The 13,701-nt window shown below is 33.7% G+C and overlaps 1 long non-coding RNA gene across 1 annotated transcript in view; it reads left to right on the plus strand.

The window, feature by feature from the left end:
* Window positions 1–4,685: 4,685 nt before the first annotated feature.
* The window catches only part of LOC132437242 (uncharacterized), a 101,717-nt gene continuing 92,701 nt past the window's right edge, over window positions 4,686–13,701 (plus strand). The window contains exon 1 of the long non-coding RNA XR_009521984.1: window positions 4,686–4,757. This is a non-coding gene — a long non-coding RNA (uncharacterized lncRNA). The remainder of the gene's footprint in view (window positions 4,758–13,701) is intronic.

A 13,701-nucleotide genomic window follows, 5' to 3' on the forward strand; every position in this document is an offset into this window, starting at 1 on the left:
TCTGCACTGTGCAATGTGGTAGACACTGGCCACTTAAGGCTATTGAGCACTTGAAGTCTGGTTAGTATGACTGGGGAATTCTTTTTTATTTTAATAAAATTTAAATAGCCACATGTGACCAGTGGCTACCATAAAAGACAGCACAGCCTGACATATCATGTATTTATTTAATTGTTTATGTGTATATTTTCTGTTTCTTACCACCAAAATTTATGTTTGATAAGAGCAGGGTCTTTGTTTCTTAATGTTCACTATTATAACCGAAGTGATTAGAAAAGTGACTGGCATGTGGTTATTTTTGTGTCCTCTAATACTTTGAAAATAATAGATATTCAAAAGTTTTTTCTATTTAATTTAAGTAAACTATGTAATATTTTCTTTAAAGTAAAGGTTAAATAAATTTTAAAAGTCCTAAGTTTAAAAAAGCAAAAAAAGCCTCCTTAGGCAACTCTTACTCTGCTTAATTTGGTTCAAGGAAATCCACCAAGCTTTCTCCAAGGAATCTCTCTCTGAAAGCATTTAACTTTGGGAGTATATACTGCTTACTTTATTAAGATGTTACAAGTTTAGTAAAGCAGAAAACTGATAAAGTGATATGAGACCCTAGAACTCTCAAAAAAATTTAGTTCAGGAAGTTTATTATTTTACCACATAAACTCACCTGCTCTATGCTTTTGCTTAGGTCCACATTCCAACTTAGAAATCTAGTCTAATAAACAAAATGTAATTATAAATTCATGTTGCATTCTTTTCTTATCTCAGATTACCACCAAATAATATCATAATTTCCATAATTCCTGTTCCTATATCTTAACAGCAAATGAATGGTAGAAATGCATGGAGAGGTGAGGGGTTTACATTGAAATGCATTCTCAGACTTAAGCCTTACACCAAACAACTTCACTTTTCCCACTCAAACTGAATATTTTTTACTTTTTACTAATTCTTCATTACTAGGGTATATCGTAGGCAGAATGATGACCTCCCAAAGCTGTTCATACCCTGATCCGAAACCTGTGAATATACTACTTTACAAGGTAAAGAGACTGTGAAGATGTGATTAATTGTCTTGAAACTGGGGGATTATCCTGGATTATGCAGATGGGCCCAGTGTATATTCACAAGGGTCCCTATAAAAGGAAGTGAGAGGGTTATAGTCAGACAAGGAAAGTGATGACAGAGCAGAGGTCAACATGATGTTATTGCTGGAAGAGTGACAAGCCAGTAGATTTTAGTTCAGTGAACCTGATTTTGGACTTCCAACCTCCCTAACTGTAGAATAATAAATTTGTGTTGTTTTAAGCCACATAATTTGTGGTAATTTGTTACAGCAACAATGGGAAGCGGATCTATGACCAAATGATTTATCATACAATCTGCAATATTTTTAAAAGAGGAGGGGCTATTGAGCATGACAATGGGACAGCAGCTAGAAACTGGAAATGTCCTTGCCAAATTGAGATGAATGTTTACCCTATTATGAGGCCACTTTATAACTTTGTCAGGAAGTGAGTTAACTTTCATGATAATTGTCCTTTCATATATGCAGTATTGAATAGCCTTATATGAACTAATACAATATTTATGTGAGTGTAAAAACTTCCTGAAAGTAAAAGTCAAAGCACCATTGAGCACTTATAAACATAAAAAATTTTGGTCACATTTTGCTATCAGTTATTCTCCCTGAAGTCCATCTCTTAGGAAACTAGGCTATAAGCAACAAATTCTAATGTTAATTACTTTATTAAGGCCAAAGAAAATGCTACCCAAAACACAATACCCTATCCTAATTATGAGAGAAACTTCAAACAAATCACTACTATGGGACATTCTACAAAATACCAAAGCAGTAAGCCTGAAAACTGTCAAGATCATCAAAAACAAGGAAAGTCTGAGAAACTGTCACAAACAAGAGTAAACTAAGCAGACAGGACAACAATGTCATATGATATCCTGAGTGGGATCCTGAGACAGAGAAAGGACATTAAGGAAAACTGAAGAAATTTGAATTTAGTATGGACTTTAGTTAATAAATAAATAATGGTTCATTAACTGTGAAAAATATACCATATTGCTGTAAGATGTCAACAGTAGGGGAAACTGGGAATTGGATATACTGGAACACTCTGTGCTATCTTTGTAACAGTTCTGTAAATCTAAAAACATTTATTTAAAAACTCTATAATAAATTCTAGTTAAAGCACTTTAATTCAAAAACATATGAACACTAGAAAAGCAAAGACAGAACATCATGATTGTGAGATATATGTCCACATTTTAAAAATTCTGACAGCCAGTAAATTTCAAATCTATGTCTTCTATAATCAGTATTATTTTTCTTGTTTTTAAAATATTATTGATCATAATTACTTTTATTTTCCCTTCTGGTTCTAACCTACTCTGACTTTATGACAGACCCAAAAGTTTGAAGAGCTAACTTTTGAAGACAGTATTTTCTATATACACATGTATGTATACATATAGAGCATACGCAACCCTGATGTTGTATTTAGTATCTTAACAATTTTAACTTCATTGATTAGGAGATGCAGTCTATAACTTGTAGGGGAACTGATTGCCAACAATCTCCCTACAAAACACACATGTTCAGTCATTCACTTATTTGTTCACTCACTCTTACTCTTTCCAGACTCCACTCAAAGTCATAGAGCTAATGTGAGTCAAGGTAAGGAAACAAACCATCTGTTTTACAAGGAGCACCCAGTGACAGAGTAGAGATGGGCTTGTACTTGGGTTCTTGCTTCCCCGGTCTTTAGACATCTCTTCAATGAGAAGTACCAAGTTTTGTATGTGAAAGAAAAGTTGAGGGAGCCACAACTAGCTATTTTATTCTGATCTCATGTCTAAGGAGATTCCATAAAGGTTTGGGACTAAGGTTCTATTATAATGCATAGTGTGGATTTCCTCGTGATGGGTCAACTTTATATTTCTCTCAGGAAGTTTTGGTGACAGTAAGTAGCTTATCAAATATTTGGGTCTTAAGTCATTTCTGTTCCTTTCCATAACAGCCAAGACTAGCATTTTCTATCTGGGAACACTTGCAAATACAGAATCTATCTTTAAATTATCAAATTAAAAAAATATAGGCTTATGAGTATAGGAAGAGAATTTTATTCATACATGTGATTTTCACAAAACTTTCCATAGTCAATTTCAGCACCTATATATTACATTTAGTCTTATTATGCATTAATATCTTTATATTGTTTTCAACATGATAGTAACTTTTAGAAAAAATGTTTACATGTAATGCATTTATTATTATTTTAAATATAAATAAATAGTTTTCAAATTTTTTAGTTTTAATATCTAATGTAAACACTCAGAGTTATGACCCACAGAAACAAAAGTAATTTGGTTCCCAAATACTTAAGAATATAAAGGGATTCCAAACAAAATGATTTTGAATCCCTGCTTTAGAAATACAGGATCTAGGATCTAGGTAGTCTGGAAGCTTGAGGAACAGCCAGAGAGTTCAGGAGCAAGAGTGTGAATATTGCAAGTCCTGGAGATGACTTACTCTTCAGAGATTTATGGGTTACTGGACATGATGGAGAAAGATTTACATTGTTACCAATTAATATCCTAAGTCTTGGTATGCACTCCAGAATCTGAAGAGCTGTATATTTGAATCAAAACTTTACAACCATCCTTTCAGGACTTACTGTTGATTTTTTAAAAAGATTGTATGTGGTAAAGAATGTTTGAAGCTATCAATTGCTTTATTTTATATATACATGTAAGTGTGTGTGTATATGTATGTGTGTGAAGAAATGTACAGAAGATTACCAAAAAAAGAACAGAATATTATACTCTACGTTTTTAGCAGATTGCCTGGGGAATAAGAAGGAGAGAAAATGGTGTGCCCATGAATAAAATCAATTTATGTAAAATGATACTTGCCTATGTGTATGTGTTGTTTTTATAGTAGATTGTTTAGAAAAGCTGTTAAATATTTCTCTTCCAGCTTATGGGGAATCTATTTTCAGTGAATAAGAAAGTTGTTGAGTATTATGTATATCACATAATCCTACCTTAATAACAAAGAAAATACTGTGTATCCAGTATGTGAATGTATGCTTGTATAAATATTTATGGGCAAGAGAAAAGGAATGAAAGTGTACATACAAGGCCATTAACATTGGCTGTCTCAGTGATGTTAAAAAGAAGCAAAGAAAGGTATCAATAATTAGTTTTACTTTTATACATTTTGTAATACATTGCTTCACTTGTTGAAAGAAGCATGCATCCCTGTAATGTGAAAAAGATAAAAGTTTTAATTGATAAAGATTAATATGAAACATTGTTTATCATGCATGTTAAAAACAGGTCACAAAGCAATCTGTGTAGTAATTCCCATTTACAAAAATTATGGATGTGTGTGTGTGTGTGTGTGTGTGTGTATGCATGCCTAAGTAAAATTCTATCTATTGTCCCAGAATTGTGCCCAAGGCACAAAGCTGAATTCAAAGCTGAATTCAAAAAAAGTACCAAGTCATCCGTTCTAAATTCACATAGCCAACAATGAACTGACAACAGTTGGAATCTGACACCTTTATCACTCAGAGGTGATAAAGCCTCAGGAACAAATAGAAGAGGGAAAATTAAGAAGCATTTCAGAGCAAGACTGTGACCTTTCTCTTCCACTCCAAGGAAGTAGAGTCATTTATCTGACTACATTGAAAGGGAACCAGAGCAAGGTGCCAGTGAGGAAGGGGCTACCCAAAAAGAAAGGGGTATGTGAGTTATGTGTAAGTAGGGGAGAGGGTGAGGGTTGGTTTAAATGATTATTGCAACTCTTAGGAAAAATAACACCATTTAACGTTGTGACTCCAATAATTGTAGATTCCAATTACATATATCTAAATGTCTGGAAGTATGTACACTACTGTGATAATGATACTTACATCTGGACTCATGGAAATGTCTTATTTTCCTATTTTTGTTTATGTGAATATTTTAAAATTGCTACTGGAATATATATATATTATTTTTAATGCTATTGCATTAACTTATTTCTATATACAATATAAACATCACTCCTAATAACATATGTTATCGATTTGCTACCTAATAGAATCTAACTCTGATCGGAAATTTTAAACAGAATTTCTGGAACTTTTAAAGCACAACACTGGCTTCACATGCTAACTATTAGCTTAGCAGGGAGAAGCACTACTTTTAACTTTTTCTAAAAATGTGGTGCATAACTTCTTCATTCTTGCAGCCATTCAGCAAAGATTCACTGGGACCACTTTGTGCTAAGACTAATTAGAGACAGTTTTCCCTGTACTAGATAACTGCCATCTATTATCTCTCATCTTCTTGGGCCCATCTTGTTAGAACAGAAAACTATTAGACATTAGAAACATTTTCCTCATGACATGTATATCATCTTCTAGAAAGGATATAATAAATAAGTCAACAGCTTTCCAGTAAAACCATACCATCAACTATTATCCTTCTACTCTGATAATCAGTAGACCTTCAACGTAAATGTATTTCATAGTTTTAGTGAGCTTGCCAATCACTTCCAATGCTGTTTATTACCAGGGACATTTGGTTTCTCCTAACCCTAGTATGAATTTGAAACTGATCTTTCACCTCTGAAAAAATTATTTTCTTCCTATCACAGATATAATTTTATTATACATGAAGTCATGCATACAGGCAATCATTACCCTATTAAAGTCCAACTCCTTCTAAAACCCACATAAGTGTAAGGTATTCTTTCTAAAAGTAGAAGCTAGAATTATTGGTCTCTTACACTACTTTTTTTTTAATGAGTTTAAAGATAACTAAGAGATGAAAATACTTACAAAAGAAAATACTGATCAATGTACATCAGCATGAATTTACTTGTGGGTATTTGTGTATAAAATATGTATAATAAAATGTATAAATATGCTAATTTATCTATGACAGATAATTTAAAATATCCATCTAAGGAGTTATTAATTCATGTTAAGAATTATGGTATCATATGCTTATTTATAGCCTCACATCTCTACAGTAAGTTACTGGGTAGTCCAATTGGTTCTGATTTTCTGACAATTCCTACTCTATCTTGGTTTAAAAAAAAAAAAAAGCTTCTTACTCATTTCAAAATTGAATGTAAGCTAAAAGCCATTTTATTTACTGTTAAAAAGGTTTCTGTTTGAGAGGAAAAACGTTTTGAGCCAGTCTAACTATAATGGAAATTTTTATTATGGTTTTGCTTTGTAAAACATATCACCAGATAATCATTTAAATCTACCTTTACGATCTGAGGAATTATCTTACATGTAATACAAATCGTTATTTTTTCCCCTTTGGGGAAAAAGTAAAGTAAGAGTAGGGCCACACAAACAAGTTCATTCCAAAGAAAGCAAAATATTACTACTCTTTTAGTTATTGAAATCTTTAATTATTTATATTTTACTGATTCCTTTTTCAAATGTTATGCTTTAGTTGTTAATTCCTTTTTCAAATGTTATGCTTTAGTTGTTAATTCTCTAAAATATATGATATAGTTTCACTAAGTACGATGTGCTAAATTCCTCTAAATTTTGTTTTCCATAGTGATTCTGCCCTTTCCTCAGCTCAGAGGGCGTGTTATCTGCAAGACAGGGAATGATGTCATTTTATGCAAAAAATAATTTACCACCTGCTAGAAGGAGGAGGCATATTGTGGCAGCTGCATCACTGATTTGAAAAAGCAGCAAAATATAAATGTATAGATGAGTATGTCAGTGTAATGGTGGGGAAGTGAAACATTCTTTCCCCAACAACAGCTGGAAAATTATACTAAGCAGAAAATAGTATCTTTTGGCTTCAAACCAAATGTTTCTATCACTAGTACTACACAGAGCAAAAACACCACTCACAAATGAATTCCATATTCTGTTTACAGAAGCAGCATTTCCACAATAAGGCATATTAGATATGGGGGGGTGAGAAGTAAGAAAAAGATATGCTTTATGACCCTATTCATTCTCACATATAACTCTTAGTCTTCAGGCAAATAAGCAAGAAATAATAACCCTTGAATCCTTTATGTTTCCCTTTAAAGATTGACCTCACGTGAAGTATAGATTTTTTAAAAGAAAGGTGAAAGCTCCTTTAGAGCTTTATAAAATACCAGTAATAACTTCAGAAATAATCTGTCTCCAAATAACAAATTTAATCAATTATGAATGAAAAGAAAGCTCTGTGTGTTCATAAAGCATTTAATAAATAGATGAGTCTGTGCAGCACATACAACACAATTATATGAATCTGTAAATAATTTTTTTTCTTATATAGTTTGTAAACAATGACTAATGTAGAACTTTTCACTGAGAAACAATCACAATGTGTTTTTTCTTACTGTTTTTTAAGAATAGAGGAAGGAACAAAGTCTAAGGGCATGTTACTTTCTTTTGCAACACATGGGGTGGGAGATGCCCCATTCATCTTTACAGTGGCTGCAGACATTTTACATTCACTCTCAATTATTTAATCAATGACATTCTAAATGTCACATTCTAAAAGTAACTTATAGAATTTTAATTTAAAATATAACGTTTTCTTCCATTGTTTTTCACTGACTTCAGATATCAAAACTTTCCATAATTACTACTACAATTTTAGATATTTTCATAGAGATAGTTGCTTTTAAGCATTGGCTAGCTAATTTTTCTCAACCATGCTGGTGATATGTTGATCATTTAAGTAAAAGTTAACATTTATTTAAAGCTGGTCCACATAGCAGGTAATTATGTGGTTAATTTTCTAGCAATGTTTAAATTTGATTTTTTAGATGGGAAAACATCAAACTTTAGTATGAGATTTTTTTCTGGTGTTCTTTGAATGAAATATTTTGATTAAATAGTTTCTCTTGGTTTTATGTCTATTTTAATTTTTTAACTTGATTTATTTATTTTTGGCTGCATTGGGTCTTCGTTGTTGTGCGTGGACTTTCTCTAGTTGTGGTGAGCAGGGGCTGCTATTGATTGCGGTGCGCGGGCTTCTCATTACGGTGGCTTCTCTTGTTGTGGAGCATGGGCTTTAGGCACATGGACTTCAGTATTTGTGGCACGCGGGCTCAGTAGCTGTGGCTCGTGGGCCCTAGAGCACAGGCTTGGTAGTCGTGGTGCACGGGCTTTGTTGCTCCGCAGTATGTGGGATCTTCCCGGACCAGGGCTTGAACCCGTGTCCCCTGCATTGGCGGACAGATTCTTAACCACTATGCCACCAGGGAAGCCCTAAGTCTGTTTGTAAATGTATCAAAAATTATGCATTAAAAGCAAATGCAATCTTCGGCTATTGGACATTTTCACATTTGTAATGGAAAATTCAGTGGTTTGAAATCTCTCTTTTCTCTACGTTACTCTCTATCTGGCATGGTGCTATACAATGTATATACCCCTACTAAGACTCTCCTTAGTTTCTTCTACTGTTAGATACTTGAGTCCTTGATTGAAAGTAAAATAGAGAGTCCTTTTGTCTAAAAAGTGCCGAATGTAAAAAGAAGAGAATCTGTGCACGTAGGCTGCAGGAGTACTGGGCCTTTGCTATTCCCAAGTCATCACAAGTGAATCCACTGAGGGGTTTTCACACAGAGGATACTCTGATTCCCAAATCAGTTCAGCGAGGGACAGATTTTGACTCTTCAAAATCCAAGACCTGTTCACTGACTCCTGTTCTCTAACATGTCTCCACAGATGATTTTGCTGCTAATGAGACCCAGGGTACAGAGCCTCTTGAGAAGGCTCTAGACTACTGAGATTGCCCCAGCACCCATCTCCCCATGTGCTGACTCAATGTGCAGAGTCGATCCAATGTCTAGATCCCCAGACCTGACCAGTACTCTTACCTTCCTTCACCCAGGACAGCGTTTTCACCCTACACACACCAGCCCAATTAGTTGGGCTTATATTTTGCCAGTCCCATTCTCCAAAGGTGGATTTTACCTCATAGACCTCACCCATGGGCTAAAGCTTTTCCATCTACCCAGGTCTCATGTATTCACTGGCATGTTTTGTAATTTTGGAACATACGAGGATCTTAGCATTATTTTGGTTATTTCTGAGTTCAATTATTTGATCAGAGAACATAGTCTTTAAGAAATTCTCTTCTTCATAGTCTTTAAGAAATTAATTCTTTGAAATGTACTGATGATTCTCTTGGGAGAATCATTGGTGGTACGCAACCAAGTTTTTATTCATTTTTTTTACTTTAAAATCTTTTTCTCTGATGTTATGTTTGCTGGTGTAGCATTCGTTAGTATGTACAGGTATCATATAACTTTTTCTATCCTTTTATTTTCAATACTTCTGCATCATTTTAAGCATACCTTGTAGAAAATATATTACTGAATTTTTTTCAGGGAGAAGTTGCTGATCTGCACACATCAGTCTTTTGGTTAGTGAGTTTAGCTCATTTAAAATGACTAGAATTTTTGTAAGTTAGGAGAGATGTTTTTATGTCTTTTTTTTCCTTGAATTTCTCCTATACTAACTTCCAGTGAAAGATCAATTTTTCCCTATTGTTTTAAAAGTTATAATTCTGTTCTTTACTGTACTTCTTTCTTTAACATTTAATCTATCTTTATGTGTAATTTTCTTATTGATATCTGAAACTGAACAATGTGTATATTTTATTCTCAAACATGTACCCTTATAAAATGCTAAATGATGGTTCCTTCCTCCTCGTCCCTTCCGTTCAACTTCTACTGATGTAATCTGAAATTTCAGTTCCAAATTGAGAGATTGTGAACTGAGAATGATAATAGTATTCATTTCCTAGGGGGGTTGTGAAGTTTGAATATTATTATTATATTAATTATTTCCACCTGTGCCTTGCACATAGTAAGCAATCAATATTAGCAAGAAATATGATCATTATTATGGATAAACATTTTTATGTCTTATTTTTTTTTTTTTTTTGCGGTACGCGGGCCTCTCACTGTCCTGGCCTCTCCCGTTGCAGAGCACAGGCTCCGGATGCACAGGCCCAGTGGCCACGGCTCACGGGCCCAGCCGCTCTGCGGCATGTGGGATCTTCCCGGACCAGGGAACGAACCCGTGTCCCCTGCATCGGCAGGTGGACTCTCAACCACTGCTCCACCAGGGAAGCCCCTATTTATTCTTCATTATATGATAAATCTCACTCCTTTAATGCTTTTTTGCTGGAGTTAATCATTCAGATGATTTTCAGAAAGGTCAGTGTGAGATAATATAACTAGAAATATTTTCATTTTACATTTAAATACTATGTTGATATAAAATTTATAATTTATTCCATGTAATATAAAATAGATTAATTTGTTTATGCCTTCTTGCATATATTGTTGCAACTGGGAACTCTAATTTTGTTCAATCAGATTTTTTTTTTGAAAGTGTTCTGCTTTTACCTCTCTAGAGACTTAGAAACTTCTCTTTACCTTTCATGTTCTTAAATTTCACTATGCTGTCTGTATCTCTTAATCCCTCATCAACCTCTTCTATTTAGAATCTTACAGGTTTTTACAACCTAAGGATGTATATGTTTCTCCAACTTTTAGAAATTCTCAATCATTATTTCTTCAAGTATTTCCTGTCTTCCAATTCTTCTTGAAATTCACATATACGTGTACATGTATATTATAATTAAAACTTGCAGTAATCACCACCAATATATTAATATTAACTTAGAGCAAAAATAGTTTTTTTAGGGAGTAGTACTTCTATAACTGATAATATTTAGAGTTGGCAGTACAGTGTGTTAATATAAAGCAGACCGACTTTTAATCAGTTCTATTACGATTTAAAATTTTTCTTTCTAAAATGCACCACTTTATTGTCTACAGACAAGGTGAAACTATTCCCTTGGTCCTGCTCATGCACCTTGATTCTACAGTGATCAGGACAATCTGTTTCTGAAAATACTGTGACATAATATACAGGTAGTTTATCAACCCTCTTCATTACACCTTATTGCTGGAGCAAATTTAGTCAACAAAATTCACAGTAACATTTGACTTTAAAGTAAGGAGAAGCTAAGATTGTTTAAGAATAGTGAATGTAATTTGCAAGTAAGTGTTATGATTTCTGGAAATTTTAAAGTGAAAAAGTGTCCCCATGTTAAAAAACCAAAAGCTCATATTATAAATGCTTATTATTTTTAATAAGCAAATGCTCATTAAAATGAATGAGACCTTTGCACCATTTTACCCAAAGCAATTTTGTGTAATAAGAGAAATTCCTTTGAGGTAGTCTCTTATGGAATTTAACTTCAGCTCAGTAAATTGTTTCTCTGTTTCTTTTGAAATGAGAAGTTTTAGAAGGTGAATGAACATGAAGGTATAATAAGTAAAAACAAAAAAGTGCAACAGTTACTAATGATGAGTCATTTTTAAAGTGTAGGAAAAATGTAGTTATACTTTCACATCAAGTCATTTGCCAAAATATCAGACTCTCTTTGACTAACGTTTGAAAGCTATAGCTGATGGAGTATTTATTTTGAGCAATGCTAATTCTAATAATTGAAAGAGAAAACTCATCTGTTGGAAGAAATCAGTCTCTATCTCTCCAACTTCATCTTTCCTTACTGCTGTTACTACTCCCCAGCCTCACACTTAAATCCCAGCTATTCCAGACTCATTACTTATCCCCACAGATGCTATCTCATTTCTCTGTGTCTTGATTCATTCTCTTCACTGTGATATGCTCTTCTTTCCCATTTTATAGGCATTTAAATTCTACCCTTCTTTCAAGGCCTATGTGTGATCTCTGAAAAGTCTGTCTTGGGCAGAATTCATCATTCTGTCCTCTGTGGAGGAAAGGGCATTGTTCTTTGCTTTTATAGCACTGCATATATAATTAGTATATATTAATTTATATATATATATATGATTAGGATATTTGAATTATCTGGTATGAGAAATAAAGATAAGCTTTAGTTTTAAATCTTCTCTTGCCTCTAAGTTACAAAGTAACCATCCAGGTAGGTGGGGCTTTCTATGGGTCCATAATAGGACCAAGAACAGAATGTGAAAGAATAAAATATCACCCATGACTCAGCCATGTAAAAGAGTGAAATAAGGCCATTTGCAGCGACATGGATGGACCTAGAGATTGTCATACTGAGTGAAGTAAGACAGAGAAAGACAAGTATCATATGATATCACTTATATGTGGACTAAAAAATTGGTACGAATGAACTTATTTCCAAAACAGAAGAAGAGTCACAGATGTAGAAAACAAACTTATGGTTACCAAGGGGAAGGCAGGGGGAAGGGATAAATTAGGAGATTGGGATTGACACATACACACTACTATAAAAAGAGATAACTAATGAGAACCTACTGTACAGCACAGGGAACTCTGCTCAATACTCTGTAGTGACCTATATGGGAAAAGAATCTAAAAAGAATCTAAAAAATCTAAAAATCGATGTATCTGTATAACTGATTGACTTTGCTGTACAGCAGAAACTAACACAACGTTGTAAATCAACTATACCTTGATAAAAATTAATTAAAAAGAATAAAAGGTCACCCATAAGTAACTGCTGCTGTGCATGGTGATGTCATGCCCTCCCTGGCCGGGACAGCAGCGCTGATTTTGATGCAGTTAAATCAATTTTTCATCTACAATGTAGGTTTACACTTTGTTGACATTGTCCTTGGGGTTTGTGTGTGTGTGTGTGTAGTTGTTGTTGTTGTTGTGTTTGATGCAAGCATTACTTATTAGCCAACCAACAGTAATTAATAGATTTATCTCCCCAAACTGCCAGGGATCACTGGAAGGAGATAGGACATGGAGTAACAGAGCATACCTTGGATTATGATGTTATTATTTTAAACTGAATAACACAGGGATAAACCTATCACACAAGGTCTGTTGTTCCAAAAAGTTACAGGTGGAAAATTGATGTGCTTTACTCCTCCCCTGCACAAGTTGGGACCCAGAGTAAAGAGAAATTGTGATGTTGATAACATAGTAAAGCTTCCCCTTTCCAAAATACCTTAGAGGAAGCTAACTCTTGGATTTGAAAGTATGTAAAAACTCATGCTTAGAATAAGTAAAAAGGAATGAGCATGGTAACCTATCCATATTTTTTGACTCAACATAATATTTGAATTAGTTGGTGTTAAATATTAGATAAATGACAGAGAAAAGGAGGGAGGGAGGGAAGAAGGAAAACAATCTAAATACCATTAAATTATGTGGTCACTATTTTGAAGTCTATTACCATGGAATTTATTCTGTGTTACATGTAGAAAATATAATCTGACTTTCTGTCATTTCCTTAAAAAACACAGCATACAATATTAACAAGGAAAGGGTCAAAGATTAAAAAACAAAAAGAAACACAATTCTATATTTTGACTGAAGGTTGTAGTCCATTGTTTTCCTCTGGGGTTTATTCCACATTTCTATTGAGGCCCCTAGGGATGTATACTACTTTCTATCCAACTTATATTTTGAATGAAATTATTTAAATTGTTCTGCTTACCTTTTCTTTCTTCCCTTATTTTAACCTACCAGTTAAGTAACAAAGTCCCAAAAGTTGTTTCTTTTCCTCTCTTCATGTTATTGTATATATAAGATAAATTTCAGTATATAAGATAAATTTCAGTCATATGCCAAAACAGCAAAAGGGCTTTAAAAATGGTACTGATACTGTTTATTCCCTGCACTCTAAAAGATAAGCAGGTTTTTCTTATTCTTGATT

Source organism: Delphinus delphis, chromosome 14 (genome assembly GCF_949987515.2).
Source record: "Delphinus delphis chromosome 14, mDelDel1.2, whole genome shotgun sequence".
NCBI lineage: Eukaryota > Metazoa > Chordata > Mammalia > Artiodactyla > Delphinidae > Delphinus > Delphinus delphis.